This window comes from Canis aureus, chromosome 11 (genome assembly GCF_053574225.1).
Source record: "Canis aureus isolate CA01 chromosome 11, VMU_Caureus_v.1.0, whole genome shotgun sequence".
NCBI classification, from domain to species: Eukaryota; Metazoa; Chordata; class Mammalia; order Carnivora; family Canidae; genus Canis; species Canis aureus.
The window spans coordinates 12,826,156-12,847,762 of NC_135621.1; the positions used below are offsets into that span (position 1 = coordinate 12,826,156).

General features: G+C 39.2%; 2 long non-coding RNA genes across 6 annotated transcripts in view; one reads left to right on the forward strand and one right to left on the reverse strand.

The window, feature by feature from the left end:
• The window catches only part of LOC144323373 (uncharacterized), a 100,882-nt gene that overhangs the window by 62,916 nt on the left and 16,359 nt on the right, over positions 1-21,607 (forward strand). For all 4 annotated transcript variants that reach the window (XR_013388801.1, XR_013388798.1, XR_013388799.1 and 1 more), the window contains one exon: positions 21,468-21,606. This is a non-coding gene — a long non-coding RNA (uncharacterized LOC144323373). The remainder of the gene's footprint in view (positions 1-21,467; position 21,607) is intronic.
• The window catches only part of LOC144323375 (uncharacterized), a 142,619-nt gene that overhangs the window by 62,534 nt on the left and 58,478 nt on the right, over positions 1-21,607 (reverse strand). The window lies entirely within an intron of this gene.

Sequence of the window (21,607 nt, forward strand, 5' to 3'; positions counted from 1 at the left end):
CCACAACATCAAATCCTTTGAGTGCTTTCTTCTATTTAGCATACAGCAGGAAAACTTAAGTTTAAACTGCTACTGCCTCTGTTCCTCCTATATTGCATGATTCTTTCTGAAACATATCTGGTCCTAGGGCCAAGTCTCAGGGCAAAAAAGAACAATCCAGATGCCGCTCAACATTGCAGCCTTTGCTCTAGCGATAAAGGCAGCCCAAGGGTCCCTAGTCCTCCAAATAGACCTAACTAGAACAGTTCCTCCATCTTTCTCTGTGGAGAAACTCAGTAAATTAAGCAATTTGGTGATCCACAAAATATTGAATTCTTTCTGAATCTGTAAGAATTTTGTCTTTCCTTTCCTAGAGCCTTTCATGCTGATTTTGAGAATTTCAAATTTTATGAGGTTCCTGGGAGCCATTACAGAAGGGAGATTTGTTTACTTGCTATTCTTTGGGGTTATAGAATTTCTTTGTCCAGGTTTTCATAAAAACTCCAGGAAATAAAAAGGCTAAGGGAAATATAGGAATGCCTCCGGGACAAGTGATCATCCACAAAATGTTCCACAAACGGAACTTACTTAAAATATCTTTAATAGTGACCATACGAGACGTAAAATAAAGTACATAGAGCAAGACACTGACCCTCAAATTTTAATGTGCCTCAAAACACTTTTGGAACTTACTAAATATAAAGATCACAGGGTATCAACCCCTGAGATCTTGGAGTGGGGCACTCTATTTGTAATAAGCCCCACAGGTGAGCTTGTTGTTGCAAAGTGGTTCTAAACTAATTGTTGGAAGACATCAATTTCTCATAAGGGTCTCAGTTTCCACCTTCTCCACTTCTGTCTTGACATCCTCCCATCCCACCAGTGACCTCCATGTTCCCAAATCTGTGATTCATTTAGTGCTCATCTTGCTTGACCGATTGACTGGATTTAATACAGTTAGTTGATCACTTTCCGCCTTGAAACACTTCACCTGTTCCTAGGGCACTAATCTCTCTTGGTTCTCCTTCTCACTTCCTATGTACTCTTTCTCATTTGCTGACCTTATTTTCCTAATTTCTAAACCTGGAGTGGCCCCAGGATTTCAATCCACAGGCCTTGTCTTTCTTAGTCTATGCTCATTTCTTCAGTATTTTCATCCACTCCGTTTTCACATAGCCTGTTAATGCTTGGAATTCCCAAATTCGTATTTGTAGTCCACTCCACTCTCCAGAGCTACAGACTTAGATATCCAGATGCCAACTCAGCATCTTCACTTAGATGTCTGATCGGCATACATTAACATGTACAAAACCCCTTATACTTCTCCTCCTACAACTTGATGCTCCATCAGTATTTTTCAGCTTAATAAAGGACAACTATTCTTCGAGTTGCTAAGTCCGAAAACCTTGGAGTCACTACTGATTCCTCACTTTCTTCACAATCCACAGCTAAACCATCAACAAACCCTGTCAGCTCTACTAGGAAATACATCCAAAGTCCAATCACTTCATGCCATGTCTAATCCTATCATCCTGGTCTAAGTCATGATCATGGCTCAGCTGGATTAGTACCATAGCCTTCTAACTGGTCCTATTGCTTTTACTCATGCCTGCTCTCCTTATGTGTTCTCCACACAGCAACCTGAGTGAGCCTCTTAAAACATAAATCAAGTCTTGTCACTCCTCTACTCAGAAGCCTTCCCATCTCAAAGGAGAGTCCAAATTCCCCATAATGACCCACATAAAATGACATGATTTCATCCATTGCTTTCTCTCTAGCCTCATCTTTTGCCATACTCCCTTCCCCTCAACCTGTGCACTAGCTGTTTCCCCTGCCTACAACACTTTTCTCCTGGACAGCCTCACACCTGCTATCTTACTTCCTTAGGTTTCTGCTCAAATGTCATCTCATTAGAGAGGGCTCCCTAACTGTGGTAGGCAATTTCTAAGATGTCCGCAGGGATCCCCACCTGCTGATTTATACCTTTATATAATCCCCAACACTTGATTTAATGACTTGCTTCTAGTGAATAGGATTAGGCAGTGTGATGGGTTGAGATTAGGTTACAGAAAGACTGTGGCTTCCATCTTAAGCACAGTCTCTCACTCTCTTGCACACATACTCTGAGAGAGGCCAACTGGCATATTGTGAGCTACCATATAGAGAGGCCCACATGGCAGAGACTGAGGGAGGCCTCCAGCCATGCCAGCAAGAAACTTTCTTGCTGATGACTGGCTATACTGAGATCCTCAGTACAACAGCCTGAAACAAACTGAATCTTGCCAACTGTTCCAGCCACAAACTGAACGCAACCTCCTAAGAGTCCTTGAAGAAGAGACACTAGCTAAGCCATACCCAGGTTCCTGACCTACAGAAACTATAAGATAATAAATGTTTGTTGTTTTAAGCTACAATATTTGGAGTAATTTGGTTTTTCAGCAAATGTAACTAATACAATGACCATCCCATATAAATCTACAAGTTCCTCCCACCCTCGCCACCTCTTTACCCTCATTACTTTCTCCACACCACTGTTCTCCAAAGCCTCGCATATAATATATTTGTTGTTTTGTTTGTTTAGTTCTGTTTCCACCCACTAAAATAAAAGCTCCATGGGGTCAGGGACATTTGCGGGTTTTGTTCACTGCTACATCCCCAACAGCTAAAACATGCCTGCCACATAGTAGGCACTCAATAAATATTTGTTGAATGAATCAATGAGTGAGCAAGGGAAAGAGCTTTGCGAGGTGGTGAAAAACAGCTCACAAGGTTGTGGTGAGCATTAAAAATGAGCAAAATATGTAACACATATGCTCCTTAGTAGGTACTTAGCACAGAGGATTCTCTCTCTCAAAAGAAACTTTCGTCAAATGACTGCTGTGGACAGATCAAATTGTAGAACTTTTTTCAGACTGGGATGCTTATTTGCAGAATGCCTTACAAAAAAGGGAGATGCTCCTTTAAATTAAGACGCAAAACATCATCTCAGCGGCTACTTTCATTGTGGATCTTACTCAGCTTAACCATTTTATTCAGGATCTCTGAAAGCAAACAATACTTATTAAGGAGCCATACCTTTAGTTTTCTACATTGTTCTATAACTCCATCTCCTTTCAGCTTTACAGACTTTGAGCTATCATAGAAGTTCTTTCAGACCTTTATGAGCTCTGAATTAGATTCTCACATGGAGAGTCATTCAGAGAAAAATAAAATAGTGCCTTCTGTCACTCTTATTGAATGGCCTCTTAAAACCCCGCTGCCTTCATAAGCATTGCCAGACAATAAGATAAACCCAAGAGCAATAGGCAATTATTACCATTTCAAAACCATTGTGCAGTTGCCTCTGAAACAAAATCATTGGGTTATATGATCTTCAGTTACTATGGACTTATGGCATTCTCCAGCAGGAAGCAGCGTAAGTGGATCATTTCTACAGAACAGTAATGTTTAAAACTTTAATATTGGCCAAGCAATAGAAGCAATTTCCCTAACAGGACTGAACCGAGGATAAATGGGATATCTGACAAGCTACTCTGCTGCACTGATGTTTCTTGAACCTTTCAGGAACTGTTTTCTTCACTGTTTTTTTCCATATCTAACACAGTGCCTGTTACATGAGAGGTGCTCAGAAAGTGTGGGTTCACTGGATACATAGGCAAATGGAAAAGTTATCATGAACCCCTACTGAGCATATCCTTGTCTTAGAAGTTGGCCCACCTGGGTACAGTACAACAGCCTGAGTGGTCACTTCTTTTCTACCTGAATCAGATGGTAGCCTGACTTGCCTTGGTGGTTAAATAGACTTGACTCTCAAATCCTGACCTGCCACTTCCTAAAAGTGTGACATTGGTCCTGTCACTTCATCACTCTCAGACTCAGTTGCCTCATCTGTAAAACTAGTATAATATTTACCTCATAGGGTTATTAAAAACATTAAATTAGTTAACATGTAAGATACCATAACAGACACACCTAGGCAGTCAATACTTAATTGTTAATTAAACCTAGCCTATCCTCTGTCATTATGAAGAAAAATATTCCACTTGGTCTGTTCTCTCTTAAGCAATTTTGTTTCTCAAGCCCCGGGTAGGTTGGTCCTTAGTAAGGAGAAACTTATGCACCAGAAAAGTACTTCCATTATTATGTTTGCTAACTCTTTTTATTTAAATTTTCTTTTCTGTTTACAAAGTGCTCTCAAATACATCATTTCTTCGAATCTTACAACAACACTGAAAGGTATAAACAATTGAATTACTTTCACAAGATCACATGGTGATGATAAAGTGGAGTCTCAAACTCAAGTCCAGAATCCTTTCATTACACAGCCTCTGACAGGTGAACAGAGGCAAAAAAGCCAATAAAATGGCCCAAATACATTTCTTAACCTTAGCCTATCTCAAGCAGCATGAGTAACATAAGATGCTGCACAGGCAGCCCCTTCTGGAATCTTGAACCTATGTCTTTATAAATTGTCAGATCATTGAGCATCTCTGACTAACAGTGGAAGGGAGCCTTTGAAAGGGTGATTTCAAGCCTTCTGGTATTTGCTCTGAGTGTGAGGTGGTGGTGCCAGCATTGGGTCACTCCCACCAAGAGTTGCTATGGTGACAGATAACTTGAAACTGAGAGGCAGTTTCTTTGAGCACATCACAGTCCTGTTTCACTGGTCCTCCAAATACACAGCCCTAAGATACTTGAAGAGGGAGTATTCTCTAGCCTCTTGCCACTTTGCAGCACAGCTAACTAGATTTAGGAAAGAAGAGTAATTCACAATTATTGACCATCTCCTAAGTTCTAGGCATAAATATTCTGGGTTCAAGCTTATAGGAAGTGGAAAGAACATGGAGGAATTTTATGTTCCAGAGCCAGATGTGTTACACAATTTGACAAGGCCTCATATATATTATCTCATTCAATTTAATCCTTAAAATAATCCTTACATCCCTTGATGGAGAAGGTGGTACTTCCTCAACATCTAGTCCTTCTTATCTTGATAACCATTCCAATTTCTATTCAGGTACCCACACCTCCTCCACATAATCCTTATGTTCTAGAGAAGCTGCCCTGCCCTGCTGCTATAAGTGGGAAAAGTGGATTGGGCTTAAGCTGATCTGTTGAAGCCCATTCTCTGGTCTCAGTTCATAGAAGACATGTGAGCAAAATTGGGTCAGTAAGAAGTTTGCTGGGGATGTTGAAAAGATTCTTACTTGTGTACTCTTTCTCTCTCTCTCTCTGCCTCCTCCTAGAAGGTGTGATGAGGTAAGGTGAAGCTTGGAATTTCCATAGCCATAGGGTAAAGTTGACTCCAAAAAAGACAGAGCAAAGTAATAGGAAGAAATCAATTATTTGATGATGTCATTGAATACTGAACCAAACAACCCTAAAGTTTCCTCTACTTCTTAAATTTTCTACTGTGTGGGAGTCAAATATATACCATCTACTTATTTACCTAGTTTGAGTTGAATGTTCTACTACTTGTGACATAGAGTGTAAACTAGTGTAAATTGATTAGGGTAAGGCTAGGCTGTCATAACAAAAAGACCCAACAATAATAAGTGGCTTAAAGAAGTCAAAGTTCATTTATCTCTCTTATAACAGTGGGCAGGTGTTCCAGGTAGGCAGGCAGCTCTGCTCCTCATGTTCATTTAAAGACCCAGGTTCTTTCCATGTCATTGCTCTGTCACTCCTATAACTCTTGTCCTCATCTCCCTGGTCAAGCTTAGGGTGCTCTGGATTCAAGCTTGTAGGGAAAGAGCATGGAAAGCATGTCCCAGAGCCAATGTGTCACACAACACTTCTCACATTCCACTGGCAGGGAATTAGTCCCTGGCCATATTTAACAGTAAGGTCATATTCGTATAATTATACAAATTATGTTAGTAGTCATGTGCTCAGCTAATACATGTCTGTTCCTACAAAAGAAAACAAGAATGGATTTTGGTGAACTAAAAGCACTATTAACCATGTTAACCATTATAGGACCCATTTTATAAAGGAGAAAACTAAGGCTGAGAAAACTTGCCTAAAGTCACATATCCAGTAAGAGGCAGAGTCAGAATCTGAACCCAAACTTTCCATTTTTACTACTTCATTCTCCATCGGGCAGACTCTCTTTCTCTTCCATGCGTATAGTAATGCCTCTCTACAATTCCATCTCTTAAATAATAACATCACCCACCCTTAGCAATGTACATGGCATAGGTTGCTAATCCCTGATCTGTCAGTGGTCTGGTTCCCCACAAAGATAGCTAGCTTCCTCCGTAACTCCCAACCACAACTTTATTTTCTGTTCTCTAGAGGGGGAGGTGTTGAAGCAAGGATTGAGGAGATTCCCCCCTCCAAAACATATGGCACACAGAAAAAGATAATGATAGCCAGAAAGGTTGTTAGCTGATAACAACAGGAGAAATCAGGAGACAAACTGAAGTCAGAACAGAGAGAGGAAAATGTATGGTACTTAGAGGAACAAAGGAAATACATTAAATGGTGGATGGATGGCCACTATATTCAATAATGAAAGAGGCTGAGAGGAGAGTTGGAGGTTATAGTACAGGTTGGGTAAATGTAGATCATTTCAGATTTAATCTGTGTCAGAGCACATTCTTATTTAAAATGTTTTTATTTATTAATTTGGATTGGTAGTACATTTCCAAAAACAACAAAAGGGGGTACAAAGTAAAAAGTGAAAAATTCTCTCTCCCACTCAATCCCCCAGGCACCCAAATTCTCTCCACCAACATACTACATATTATCAATTTCTTACATATCCTCCTGGACATGTATACATGACATACACACAAGCAAATACATACATATCTAGTGTAAGTATTCTTTCTCTCCTCTTTTTTTTCAGTTTGCTGCACTTTAATTTTTGTCTTTTAACAAAATATAGATCTTTCAATGTATGTACATAAAGAATATCTTCATTTTTATGGCTATATCATATTCCATTATACTGATATGCTATAATTTACTTAAATAATCCCTTATTGATAGATGTCTGGATTATTTTCAACCTTCTGATGTTAAAGCAATGCTACAATGTATAACCTTGTGAACTTATTACCTACATGCATGAATACATCTGCAGGGTAAATTCCTAGAACTGGCTTTGACTCATCAAAGAATATATATATGTAATTTTGAGAGGTATTTACAAATAACCCTTCATTAGATTGTACCAACTTATTTTCCTACTAGTCACCTATGAGAGCACCCGTTTCCTCATACTGTTACCAACACAGCATGTTGTTTATTTTATCATTGCCAATCTGTTACATGAAAAATGAGTGTTGATATAAATTGAACTTCTGTTTCTTATTATGAAGCTAGCTATCTTTTAATATCTTAAAGAAACATTTATATTCCCTTTTCTATGGACTTTCTATTTTTGTATTTTTTGTTGGGCTCTTGGTCTTTTACTGGTTCGTGAGACCTTTTTATATAGAATCAGCTCTTCTCTATTAAATGAGTTACAAATATTTCCCCTTTTTTAATGGTCTTTTGACTTTGCTCCTGATAGGTTTTACATTGCAGAAAAGCATTCCTTTTATTCACTCTCTGAAGCATCTCAATTAGCTGGGAGGAGCTCCTTAAACAAGCCAAGCTTTACTAAACAGGTAGGAAAGGATGATGAACTTGGCAGAACTTTACTTTTGAAGATTTTCTGTCCTGTTGGATCCCATCTTTAATTACTCCCAGATAATGACATTGTCAGACAACTCACCCTACTGAATAAAATTAAAATGACTAACCATGACTTCCAGCAGTAACAAAGTGCAAAGGAAGCCAAGTTTCCTGCCCATTGGCTTTCCAGCTAAATCAGAGAGGAAAGTAATGTTCTGAACATCTCTAGAGAATGCTGTTGACACATCAGCTTTCATTCTTTCTGAACCTACTTCCTCCACACAAGTCAGTTATAAAAGTCCTCAGATGAATGGGATTGAGCTGAGGGAGAATGGGCCCATGGATACATTAGACAGATGGGAAAAGGAAATAAAGGAAAGGAGCACATGGATACTAGGAGACACTGCACTTAAGTGAGGGGTGTTTCACAACAGGAATGAAATTGCTTCTGCCACAGGCAGGCAAACAAATCTCCCTGCACAAGGATAAGTCCAAACATAAGTCAAGGACGCTAGAGATCATGACAATATATGTGGAATGGGGATGCCCCTTTTCAAGGTCTAGGAAGGAATGTCAGCAGCATTTCTTTAACATCACCAAAAAAATGTGCTGAGGCAGCTTTGGAGAACATTCTGGTTCCTCCTGCATTTCTCAGCCTGACTCATGGCAGTGACTGAAAAACCCCAACCTTCACCCTCAGCTGGTCAGAGTCTGATTCTGCCTTGCTGGATGTTTCCCCACCCCTCTGATGAGCAAGTAGCTCAAAGTGTGGAATTGCACTACTGCCTCTCTCTATGCTTGCCCCTTTCTCCCCAACCCAAAGCATTGTGCTGTGCAGAACCTGACAGGACAGCCCTTTCCAGGCCTGGGCTTCTGCCTGGCTTCCTGACTAGCACTCCAGTGCCTGCTCTTGCTGGAGCATTGCCCTGAACTTCAGCCTGCTTGGCAAGGGCATTCACAGCCCAGCTGGCCCTCAGCCATCCTGTTCCTCCCAGCAACCAGCCAGAGTACTGTTTCAACCTGATGGCCCTCCCCCAAGGTCCCCTCTTCCTGACCAACAATTGAATTAGTGTTTCCATGATCCATTGCTCAATTTTGCCCCTGCTGTGTTCCCTGCCTTCCACTAGATGGGACCCCGTGGACATCTGTACCAGGTGGATCAACCCTAGATTCTCCATACCCAAATACCAATTTAACATGCTTCAAACAATAGGAACATTTATTATGTAACAAGAAGTCAATGGATGGGAAGATTCTAGGCTTGGTTAACTCCATGGCTCAAGGTGTCACTAAGGACCTAGAGTTTCTTGTCTTTCTGCTCAACCATCCCTACCATGTTGCCTACTCCTTTTACAAGATGGATAGAGCAGCTCTATATAGTTAGCAGTAAGCTCGAGTTGGCTCCTGAGAGCCAGTTGCTAAATTTGCCAGCCATGTGTTGAGCTATTGGTAGCCTGAAAGCAGCCATTATGAGAGAATTTACACCACAGAAATAGAACTAAGCAAACACTACAAATCAGGGCTTTTTGTTTCTGGAGAGCAGGTTAATACCATCACATCCTTACACAGTAATATCTAGAGACAGGGTCTATTTCTCAAATACATCTTTTTTGAGGAACAAAGATTTCTAGAAGCCTCACAGAAGATCCCCAACTCCTGCCTCCTTGGCCCAATTGTGTCACATGCCCATGTTTCAACCAAAGATTAGCAAATGGATAGGATTTTGATAATTCCTCTGAAGCATTTTGGGGCACCAATACCTGAAAAATCAGTATTCTCTTAGCTAGAAATAAGGTGCAAGATAGCCTTTGGGAGGGTCTTCAACAAGACTTGTCACACACACACACACACACACACACACACACCATCCATCTATCCATCTAGCTGATTGAGAGCTTATCTCTCTGCTTTGGCCCATCATGGAGGTTCCAGCAGGTTTACAGGACATGTGGTATATGACAGCCTGAGATGCGTGCAAAACTACCTCACTAGAAGAAGAAAAAAAAAACAACAGCCATCACTAAGGATCATTTTTCCATAGGTTCTAAGCCTACAGTTTACCCATGTGGTTCCAAAAATCTGGCTTTGTTCAAGCGCTATCAATAAGAATTGTCCTGTTTCCATTCAGTAATGCTTTTTCTATAAAGAAACTCATATTCAAAAAGATTAAATGCTAGCCAGGAAGAGAATTACATTAATTTTTAAGTTTTGACATGCAATTTAAACCGAGTTAAATCTTGTTAAGCAGTTCACTCAAAATTAACTTTTCTCAATTCAGACTTAACCTAATCTTGGTTTTCTCTCTGGTTTGAGTAGACTATAAGTTTGAACTCACCCAAATCTTTTTTTCTTTTTTGGGAGGACTCAGTCCTTCCAAAAGTTTGTCTAAGTTTGTGAAACTTTCAATGACATTGTGAAGTATCAGATTCCATGCTGTCTGTCTTCCCTGTGGCTTTCATTGCCCCTGGGAAAGGACCTCATCAAGCCTGCTATCTGCTAATTTTAAGTATCTGGATTGATCTTCTTGAAGTTCATTCAGAACTTCATTCATTCAGTTGCATCCCATCCAACTTCTTGTGCCTTTTCCTCTACATTAATAAAAATAGAAATCAAAAACTTCTGACCACATATGCCTATGTTTTGCATAACAAGTTGGGCTTAAATATATTAAACTTTTATACAAGCCTCTGTAGACTTTAAAAAGATGCTCAGAGTTCAATCCTTAACTTCAAAGAGCTGACAATTGGGTTGCAGGGGCTTATACAGGAAGCAAAGGAGCACTATAGAAAAGCTACAGGGACGCCTGGGTGGCTCAGTGGTTTAGCACCTGCCTTCGGCTCAGGGCGTGATCCCAGGGTCCCAGGATCGAGTCCCACATCGGGCTCCTACATGGAGCCTGATTCTCCCTCTGCTTGTGTCTCTGCCTCTCTCTGTGTCTCTCATGAATGAATGAATGAATAAATAAATAAATAAATAAATAAATAAATAAATAAATAATTTAAAAAAGAAAAGAAAAGCTACAGACATTTGGAAAAAGGAGAAATCATTCTGAACAAGTGATTAGAAATTTTGTTTTCCTTATTAATGTTTTCCACTATTTGATTATGTAATTTTCAAACATAAAGAAAAGTTAAAAGAGTGATACAATGAACACCAAATCTCCATCAGTTAGATGTAACCATGGTTAATATTCTGCTATATTATCTAGCTATCTAAATATTTTGCCATACATTTGAAAGGAAGTCACAGCCATTATAACACTTCACCCTAACTCCTTCTGTGTGCTCCTCTTTAAAAAGGATATGTGGCTGAAAACCACAATGCCTTTATCACATATAAGAATATTGACAAAAATTTTCTAATAGCATCTAAAATCTAGTCAATGTTAAAATTTTCCCCCTAAAATATGATAGCTGGTTTTTGCAAACTGAGTTCATACATTACATTCAGTAGTTAGGTCTCCTTTGCTTATTTTAATCTGGCAGGTTTTTCCTTCTTTTTTAAAAAATGATGTTGACCTCTGAAGACACCAGACCAACTGCCTTGTAAACAGTGCCAAATTCTGGATATGTCTGATTGTTATCTCAAGGTGTTGTTTAACTTGTTTTTCTAGCCTTGTTGTCTTTTTAAAATAAAGGCCTGATTAGATATACAGGGAATCAAAGTCCTCCCCAGAAGCAGATGGCCACACTCAAAAGGTTTAACTGAAGGGAGTTAAGTGAAGGAACTATTTACAGCCGAGTGGGCAGACATAGGGAACAGCCCCGGGAGGGGCGGGTGAAGCGCGTGGAGACTACCACCCCAGGCCTAAAGCAGCAATAGGGGAGGGGAGCTTTGGAAGAGGGACCTGCCACAGGAGCCAACTAAAATTGCACCCATGGAGGGAGTGAGATGGGAGGGAATAAATACCCCAAATCTCTCTCTGTCCTCCTTCAGACTTCTCCCAGAACCTTCCCATTGGCCAAATCTAATTAGAAGCTAAAATGGGAGGGAGACTGGCTGATTCATTGTGCAGAGCAGCATCTCCAGGGACAGAGAGCAGAAGGAAGAAAGGCATCAAATGGAAAGGCAAATGGAAAATAACCAACACAGAGCTTAAACCTTTTTGCCTAGAATGCTTCATAGGTCATGCAGTGAATTTCAGATTGTGTCACATCAGGAGAAACAATGTGTTAACTTATCTCACCATTAGTAAAGCTAAGGCATACCACTTGGTTAAAGTGTTAACAGCCAGTTTTCCCCACTGAGATGCAGAAGGATGTTTTTACTTTTAAATAAGCAAGTAATCCAATCCAAGGGCAGACTCTTTGGCATGGGGGAATGATCTTTTACCCCTACAACTTTTCATGTAATAGTCTTAGCATCCATTGATGATTCTGGTCTGACTCTTTATTTCACTGGAGGTTGCAAAACGTTGATTTTTCTATTCTTTCTTTCCATATTTCGTTGAACCAGGTGAAATTTTGCAGGTTAAAAATAGTTGGATTATCAACAATTTCGACAATTTCATAGAGTTCAATCTAAAACATTTATTATCTAGTGTTCTGCAGGAAGGAGGAAGTCTTTCCCTCCTCAACCAAGGAAAAACTACAGTCCTTCCTGAAAAGACGGGATAAATGTTTAGTTCCTTTCCTTTATATACCAACTGTCCAAGAGTCACTACCAAAAGAGTAAGGCAGCTAATACTCGTTTTTATTTTGTCCTCTCCTTGTCCTCTTTGTCCTCCTTGCCCTCCCCATCTTCATCCTCCTCCTCCTTGTCTTCCTCCTTCTTCTTTCTCTCTCTCTCTTTTTTCCCTTCTCTTCTCTCTTCACTTTTTCTTCTTTATACCCACATTGGCTCAAATTTAGTCATTGGGTGCTCCTTCAAGCTGACTCCCCAATAGGAGTCTTGGAGGATGTCCTTTCTTTCTGAAACTATGGGATGTCCTAGGCTCACCTAGGTTAAGTTATATTCCTCTGCCCCGGATCTTCTTCAAAGAGCCTTGGCTTGATTTAGTGGAAAATGATATGTGTGCAACATCGTGTACTAGGTGTGCTCATTGCTACTGAGGCATTCTTGCTTCTAAGCTTTTACAGTGGACAGAACTCCTATATGATACACACACATTTATACATATCTTTAATCAAGAGTTCACATTAACATTTATTAACTAGTCAGGAATAGTTATGTGAAACAAAAATCTGAACTGGCTTTGGGAGGTGTGTACAGTATCTTTTTAAGAAAATAATTTTTCTGTTATATAATCACATTTCCAAAGGAAAAAAGTTATAAGAAAGAGAGAGGTGCCTGGTTGGCTCAGTTGGTTGAGTGTCTGACTCTTGGTTCCAGCCCAGGTCATGATCTCAGTGGTTATGAGATCAAGTCCCGAGTGGGGCTCTCCACTCACCACAGAACCCACTGGAAGGCAGAGGGATAACTCTGCCCCAACCCCCACTTATGCACGTGCTTTCCCTACATATTTCTCTTTCTCTAAAATAAATAAATAAATCTTTAAAAACATAAGGAAAAAGAAAAAAAATTAAAAATAAAAACATAAGGAAGAGAATAAATTTACCAATAATCTCATCCTTTAAACACAACCATTTTAAATATTTGCATATAAGTCTTTCATATAAAACTTTCAAGTCTTTCATATAAGAACTGAAGGGGGGCAGATTCCAAAGAGGAGAGTTCAGGTCCTAATGTATGTGTAAGACTTGAAACAGAAAGTTTATATAGAGAAATTACTCTTCTGTAGGCTTCTATTTATACCATACTTCCTGGATACATAACCTTTCCCCTATCCCTGCCTCTCAAAATCATACTCATCTTTCAAAACAGCTCACCAGCTTTCCCTGATTCCCCCAACCAGGTAGAGCCTTGCCCTACCTACACAGTGCATTTCTGTGGACCTGATAGCACTTTTTACTTGATACCTTTTAGAGGTATTTGTATGTATTATACCTATGTTATCTCTCTATCTAGTTTGCAAATTCCTTGAAGTCAGGAATTATACCTGGCTGTCTCTGTATTGTTCAGTAGCTCATAAATAAAAGAGGGTTCCAGTAAACATTTGCTATGTTGAACTGAGTTGTGGAAACTTTTTTTTAATATTTTATTTATTTATTTATTCATTCATTCATGAGAGACACAGAGAGAGGGAGAGACACAGGTAGAGGGAGAAGCAGGCTCCATGCAGGGAGCCCGACATGGGACTTGACCCCGGGACCCCAAGATCACACCCCAGGCGGAAAGCAGGCGCTAAATCGCTGAGCCATCGGGCTGCCCTGAGTTGTGAAAACTTCTAAAATGAGTCTAACATGTTGCTATTGTGCAGACCTCTTACAACTGTTCTTTTCTCAGGTTGGAGAAAATATTCCCTTCACACAACCATCTTCCACCCTAGTTATTGACTTTTGAAACCTAGGGCTGTTATTTCTAATTGTGAAAATAGTACTTGAGGTTACTTATTATAACCCTTTCAGTTGCCTAGTAATACTTCCGTTTACTTTTAAGATTCCCTCAAATTTTCAAATAACAATTTTAAACACCTCTAAATAGAATATATTAGATTTTTAAACAGATGTATAAAGTGCTCCACGTTTTACATGTAAAAATGTTACTAGAAAGAGGTATAAAAAATGCTGTAGTGCTTCACAATGAAAGTGATTGAATTGCCTTCTTAGTAGGCTATAAAGTAAAAAACATCCTGCTGATACTGTTTAAACTGGCTGTGATAGAGGTAGTTGGATACATTATTATAAGAGACCTGGAGGTCCCTTTTCGCTCTATGATTTTAATTGAGCTCTATAAATTTACACAGTCCCACCTGTCTTGTGACTAAACTAAATTGATTTGAAGCTAAACCTGACTATTGGCAAGTTGTAATTTCAGTAACACTTGACAACACGGAAAGCTGGCTTCTGTTTTCTTATCTATAAGATGAGAAAGTTGAATTGTTAGTCTCTATGATCATGAAGCACTATAACAACATAAATCTTTCAGGAATCTATTATAGTTCAGGTACATGCTTTCTATGATATTGACTAAGAATAATTTTTTGGCTCCTAAGTCTTCCTAATTGCTGATAGATTTTTTAAAAGGACAAATTTAGCTCTATTGAATACCTTTGGTTTTCTAGCAAAAGTAGTATAGTTGAGGAAAAAGGACAAATAGATATATTGAAATGCCACTGGACATGGATTCAAATCCCAACTCTGCTATTTACAAGATATCTGACCTTGTGCAATTTACATACCCTCAGTATTTGCATCTAAAATTAAATAACAACTGCCACTTCATATCCATTAGGATGGCTACTATTACAAAACCAGAATACAAGTATTGATCAGGACATTGAAAACTGGAACTCTTCTGCACTGTTGGTGGGAATATAAAATGGTTCAAACACTGTGGAAAACAGTATAGCAATTCCTCAAAAATTTCAAAATTACCATATGACCCAGCTACTCAATTTCTGAATATATACTGAAAAGAATTGAAAACAGGGATGCCTGGGTGGCTCAGTGGTTGAGCATCTGCCTTTGGCTCAGGTTGTGATCCCAGGGTCCTCGGATTGAGTCCCACATCAGGCTCCCTGCGCTCTATATCTCTGCCTCTCTCTCTCTCTCATGAATAAAGAAATAAATAATCTTAAAAAGAAAGAATCGAAAACAGATCTCTAAGAGGTGTATGTATACACATGGTTACAACAGCATTATTTATAATAATTAAAACATAGAAGCAACCCAAGTACCTATGATGGATTAATAGATAAGCAAAATGTGGTATATATGTGCAATGGAATATTATCCAGCCTTAGAAAGGAGGGAAATTCTGACACATATTTGCAATATGGATGAGCTTTGAGAACATTATGCTAAATAAGCCAGTCAGAAGAAGACAAATACCATATGATTCCACTTATATGAGGTACTTAGAGTAGTCAGTATAATAAAGACAAAAGGTAGAATGGTGGTTCCCGGGAGCTGGGGGACAGGATACTAAGGAGTTATTGTTTAAAGGGTATAGAGTTTCAGTTTTGCAAGAAGAAACAATTTTACAATTTTGGAATAGATGGTGGCGATGGTTACAAAATATGAGTGTACTTAAAAACCACTGAACTGTACACTTAAGAAATGGTTACAATAGTAAATTTGATATTGTGTGTATTTTACTACAGTTTTAAAATTGGAAAAAAAATATTTCTATCTATCTTGTGTTATTATTATAAGGGTCAAATTAGATAACACAGATGAAAACCCCTGCATATCACCTGGCAGGTTGTAGATGAACAAATGTTTATTGATGTGCCCCATAGTACAGTTTTGGTAGAAAGAGGCAGTTGGTTTTTCTGTTTCAAGGTTTGTTTGGCTATTCAGGGTCTTTTGTGGTTCCATATAAAATTAAGATTGTTCTAGCTCTGTGAAAAATGTTGTTGGTATTTTGATAGGGATTGCATTAAATGTGTACATTGCTTTGGGTAGTGTAGATATTTTATCAATATTTTTCTTCTAATCCATGAGCATGGAATGTCATCTCCAGTTTCTTTCATCAGTATTGTATAGTTTTCAGATCCCTTCCTCTGCGGTTAGGTTTATTCCTAGGTACCCTATTATGGTTTTTGGTGCAATTGTAAATGAGACTGATTCCTTGATTTCTGTTTCTGCTGCTTGATTGGTGTATAGAAATGCAACATATTTCTGTATGTTGATTTTGTATCCTGCAACTTTATTGAATCCATATATAAGTTCTAGCAATTTTTTGGTGGAGTCTTTCAGGTTTTCTATATAGAGTATAGAGTCTTCTGCAAATACGGAAAGTTTTACTTCTTCCTTGCCGATTTGGATGCCTTTGTTTCTTTTTGTTGTCAGATTGCTGTGGCTAGGACTTCCAGTACTATGTTAAATAACAGTGGTCAGAGAGGACATCTCTGTTGTTCCTGACCGTAGAGGAAAAGCTCTCAGTTTTCCCCATTGAGAATAACATTAGCTGTGGGGATTTTTTTGTATATGACCTTTATTATGTTGAGGTATGTTCCATCTAACCCTACTCTGTTGGGGCTTATTATCACGAATGGATGTTGTACTTTGTCAAATGCTTTTTCTGCACCTATTGAAAGGATCATATGATTTCTACCCTTTCTTTTTTCTTTTCTTTTCTTTTTTTTTTTACCCTTTCTTTTATTAATGTGGTATATCACATTGATTGACTTGCAGGTATTACTCAGCCATAAATAAGAATGAAATCTTGCCATTTGCAACGACATGGCTGGAGCTATTATGCTAAGAGCATTATGCTAAGCAAAATAAGTCAGTCAGAAAAAGACAAATAGCATATGATTTCACTCATATGTGGAATTTAAGAAACAAAACAAATGATCACAGGGGGGAAAAAAGAGAAAGGCAAACCAAGAAACAGACACAACTACAGAGAACAAACTGATGGTTACCAGAGGGGAAGTGGCGGGGGGGAATGGGTTAAATAGGTGGTGGGGATTTTTTTAAGATTTTATTTATTTATTCATGAGAGACACAGAGAGAGAGAGGGGTAGGGCAGAGACACAGGCGGAGGGAGAAGCAGGCTCCATGCAGGGAGCCTGACGTGGGACTCAATCCCAAGACTCCAGAACCAAGCCCTGGGCCAAAGGCAGGTGCTTAACTGCTGAGCCACCCAGGGATCCCCAGTGGTGGGGATTAAGCAGTATACTTGTGATGTGCACTAGGTGTCATATGTAGGTGTTGAATCACTAAACTGTATACCTGAACTCATATTACACTGTATGTTAACTAACTGGAATTTAAATAAAAACTTCTAAAAATAATAAAAATAAAATAAAAAATAAGAGGTGGTTAGAATTCTCTGGTCAGACTGCCCACTGCACTAATTCAGGTTCTTGGATGTCAGTGTCAGAAATCTACTCTGGCTAACTTAAGCAAAGAAGAGGAAGAAGAAGAAGGAGAAGGAGAAGAAAGAAGAAAGAAGGAGGAGGAGGAGAGAAGAAGAAGAAGAAGAAGAAGAAGAAGAAGAAGAAGAAGAAGAAGAAGGAGGAGGAGGAGGAGGAGAAGAAGGAGGAGGAGGAGGAGGAGGAGGAGGAGGAGGAGGAGGAGGAGGAGAAGGAGAAGGAGAAGGAGAAGGAGAAGGAGAAGGAGAAGGAGAAGGAGAAGGAGAAGAAGAAGAAGAAGAAGAAGAAGAAAGAAGAAAAATTACTAGAAAGATATGGAAAGTTCACAAAATCAAAGGTAAGGCTGGAGACCAGGCCCAGCAGAGGACAAAAAACGAGGCTACTTCATGGCCTCTAAAGCAAGAATATTACAAAAGTCTAGACAAAGTGTTGCCACTGAAATAAGTGAGCCCCAACTATTTCCAATCTCTTTGTACACTGATCAAAACTCAGGTTCCTGGAGGAACACTCATTTAGGTTCACTCAGGTCTTACTCCCTCCCACTGACCAGCGGTGCTCAGGGTATCTTGGTTAACAGCTCCCACCAGAATGCTACCAGTGAGAGAGAAGTCATTCCCCCAAAAGAAAAATATATGTCATTGCCAAGAGATAGTGAAAAGATTCAGGACTGACAAAAGTAAAAAAGTAAAAAATAAAAATTTCTACCAATCACTGACATTTTTGTATTTGGGGAAAGTAGGAGGTGTTTGGTAGAGACGTACTACATGGAAGAGCTTCTAAAACCCCCCAAAAGACTTAGCTGCTGCAGGCACAAAATTGCCATCAGAGGACTGGGTGTCCAGCCAACCTTACCTTCTAGTCTGGAAGATTCTTCCCAGAACTAACAATTGTATCCTATTTGTGCTACTGTGTTGACCCTCTCTCTCCTTCATAAAATCCTGTGACATAAGCCTTATCCCCTTCTTTTGATTCTATTTGTCACTAAACCCTGTATCTTGGGATGCCTGGGTGGCTCAGAGGTTGAGAATCTGCCTTCAGCTCAGGGCATGATTCCAGAGTTCCAGGATCGAGTTCTGCAACAGGCTCCCTCCGAGGAGCCTTCTTCTCCCTCTGCCCATGTCTCTGCCTTTTCTCTGTGTCTCTCATGGATGAATAAATAAAAGATTTTTTTAATTTAAAAATTAAAAAATAAATAAAAATTTTAAAAACCGTGTATCTTATTGGTGCCTTAAACTCAAGTCTATTCTGGCTACCAACCTCAGTCTTCCAGATCTCTGTTCTTAACACTTTCTCTTTGATACTGTAGTTTAGTTCAATTGGGATGGTATCTATGTTACTTACCTTTCTATGCCTCAGTTTTCTTCAGTGTAAAATAAAACCTTTTAAAGGAAGGTCAGGGGAGCAGATGACCAAGGAGTAAGGAACTTGGTGCTGAAAATTCTGTTTGTTGAGGATAAAGCCCTTTGGACTAAGCAATTTATGCTTCTAGTGAGAAACATTGGAACATTTTCACACTACAATTTACTACTGAGTTTAATGGCATCCAGAGCTTATTATAAGACAAAAATTATCTTATCAATAATCTCATCATAAAGACCACAGCATGGACAGTATCATAAGCCAGTAAAGAACCGACAAGTATTCAAGGATCTGGTTTCTAGTTCAGCTTTGCCACAAATAAGTATGAAATATTTTCTTACCTCTCTGAGCTTGCATTTCTTCCCTATAAAATTAGGGGGTCGAACTAGATTTGGCCTCTAAATCTCTCCTTGCTTTTATATATCCTAGGATTTCAAACAAGATGTAGCCAGACCTTTAGTAAAAGCTAAAAAGAGGGGCACCTGGGTGACTCAGTTGAGCATCTGCCTTTGGCTCAGGTCGTGATCCCGTGGACCTGGGATCAAGTCCCACATCGGGCTCCCCAGAGGGAGCCTGCTTATCTCTCTGCCCGTGTCTCTGCCTATCTCTCTGTGTCTTTCATAATAAATAAGTAAATAATCTTTAAAAAAATAAAAGCTATAAAGAAAATCCAGAGCAAGGTGAAGGGACAGAGAATGGCCAGGATTCTATTTGAGATGCTGTAGTCAGGAAGGATATCTCTGGGGAGGTGACATTTACAGAGACTAAAGGTAATGAGAGTGTCCACATGTAAATATCTGGGGCTAGAGAGGTCTAGGCAAGATCTTTCTTTTTTAGTGATGACGTACAGTGCTGTGTACAGTGTGACAAGAACTCTTATTCCCTCTCAAATGTCCCATCTCTGTTGAGAGGAGACCATGAAGAGATCATGCCAGCCCAGGACAGGTCCCAAGGGAGCTGGATGGGATACAATAGGAGCTGGGCGCCCAAGACAGGGGGTGCAGTCCGAAGTCATGCCTTAGAATGGTCAAATCCAGGGGAGCAAATCCACAACAGCTCATTAATTTAAAGGGATTGTTAAAGAATGGAAGTCTGGGGCCTAAATGAGTAGAGAAAAGAGAGAGGCTAAAGTTGCGCAACAGAAATTGTCCTACAGTGATATTTTTCAAAGTGAGAGTAATGACCTATGACCCATTGGTCATGATGAGCTTATTTTAAAAATTAAATTAGAGGAGAAAGGATTTACCAGAGTATATCACATAGAGGAAGGGCAAATGTTCAGTAAAACATGTGTTTCAGGTATATATATACACACATATACCTGTGTATGTGTTGAGTTACTTTGTAAAATTTACTTCTCACTGTGGGTCATGGTCAAAAAAATTTGAAAGCCAGTGGCCTAGAAAAATTCCAGATATGGAGTATAGATGCCAGTGGCAGCTCTTCACTAAAAGATTTATGTGAGTAGACCAAGTTAATTTGGAAAAGCCAAAGCAGAAAATATGAAACACTGTTGATTGGAGTATAAATGTGAGCAACCTTTATGGAAACATTTTAACAATATATCCCAATAATCTTTTCTCTTTCAAGATTTTAAGTAATTTCTATACCCAATGTGGGGTTCAAACCTACAACCCCCAAATCAAGAGTCACACACTCCACTTACTGAGCCAGCCAGGTGCCCTTATCCCAAAATTCTTAGAATAAATACTCCATTGTTACAAATCTATCTTAAAGTGATGACTCAAAATACACAGTTCTATATACTGAGATCTTCATCACAACGTTATTTATAAAAGTGGAAAATTGGGAACACCTAAATGTCAACTTTAGGAAAATGGATAAATTATTGTATACCCTGCATCAACTCCCTGAAATTGAACTAGCAGGAATGGGAATCATTTAAAAAGAAAAACAAAACAAAACCAAAAAAATGCAAATTATGACTGCACCCCTGTTCAGTGATTAGAGTAGTTTTACTTTACATTCCTGGCTTCCTCATTCCTTGGTCATCTGCTTCCTTCCCCCTTGCAGATTTATGACAGACATTTATCATCTAACCTGTTGATTTGGGAACTCTAGTTTTTGTACTATCTGCTCATCTTAGACTTCTGCCTCTTAAAGTAAGCAATTCTAGAATCTCTTTATTGGTAGTCTGTCCTCACTGCCTCCTGTCTCCTCTCTTCTCCATAAAGGATATAGGATATGTTTTCCCACTGGACCTGGCTCTCACTGAGCCCTTATCCATTAGAAAAGTTCAGGAAAATGTGATATACCCATATAATAGAACATTGTTCAGCCACTAAATTTATTTTCCTGAATAATTTTAATGATGTGAGAAAATGTTTACAATGTCATTGTGTTTGGGTCAAATGCAAAGAAAAACCTAGACCCAAAGGGAACCCAAGGGATTAAGTGATTTTGGGCTTAGCAGGCTCTCTTTGCCTTTAAGTGATGTGTAAAAGCAAAGAGAGAAGAGGTACTTTCTTAGCATAATAAAGTCAGTTTTATCAGTTCATAAGAATATGGCCAAATGTATATAAATAAGATGCAGAATAGATATGGGAGGTATGAAAGGAAATTTATCCTGTAGATGTAGAATTTGTTTGAATTTCAGACATAACCAGGAGACAAAAAGGAGAAGCCACAAGATGCTCTCCCACCTTCTCCAGCAAGAGGCAACCACCTACCTACCTTCACCTTTGTTACTACCACCATCACCTATAAAAAGTACAGCTTTGGCCTTGAAATGTTGGG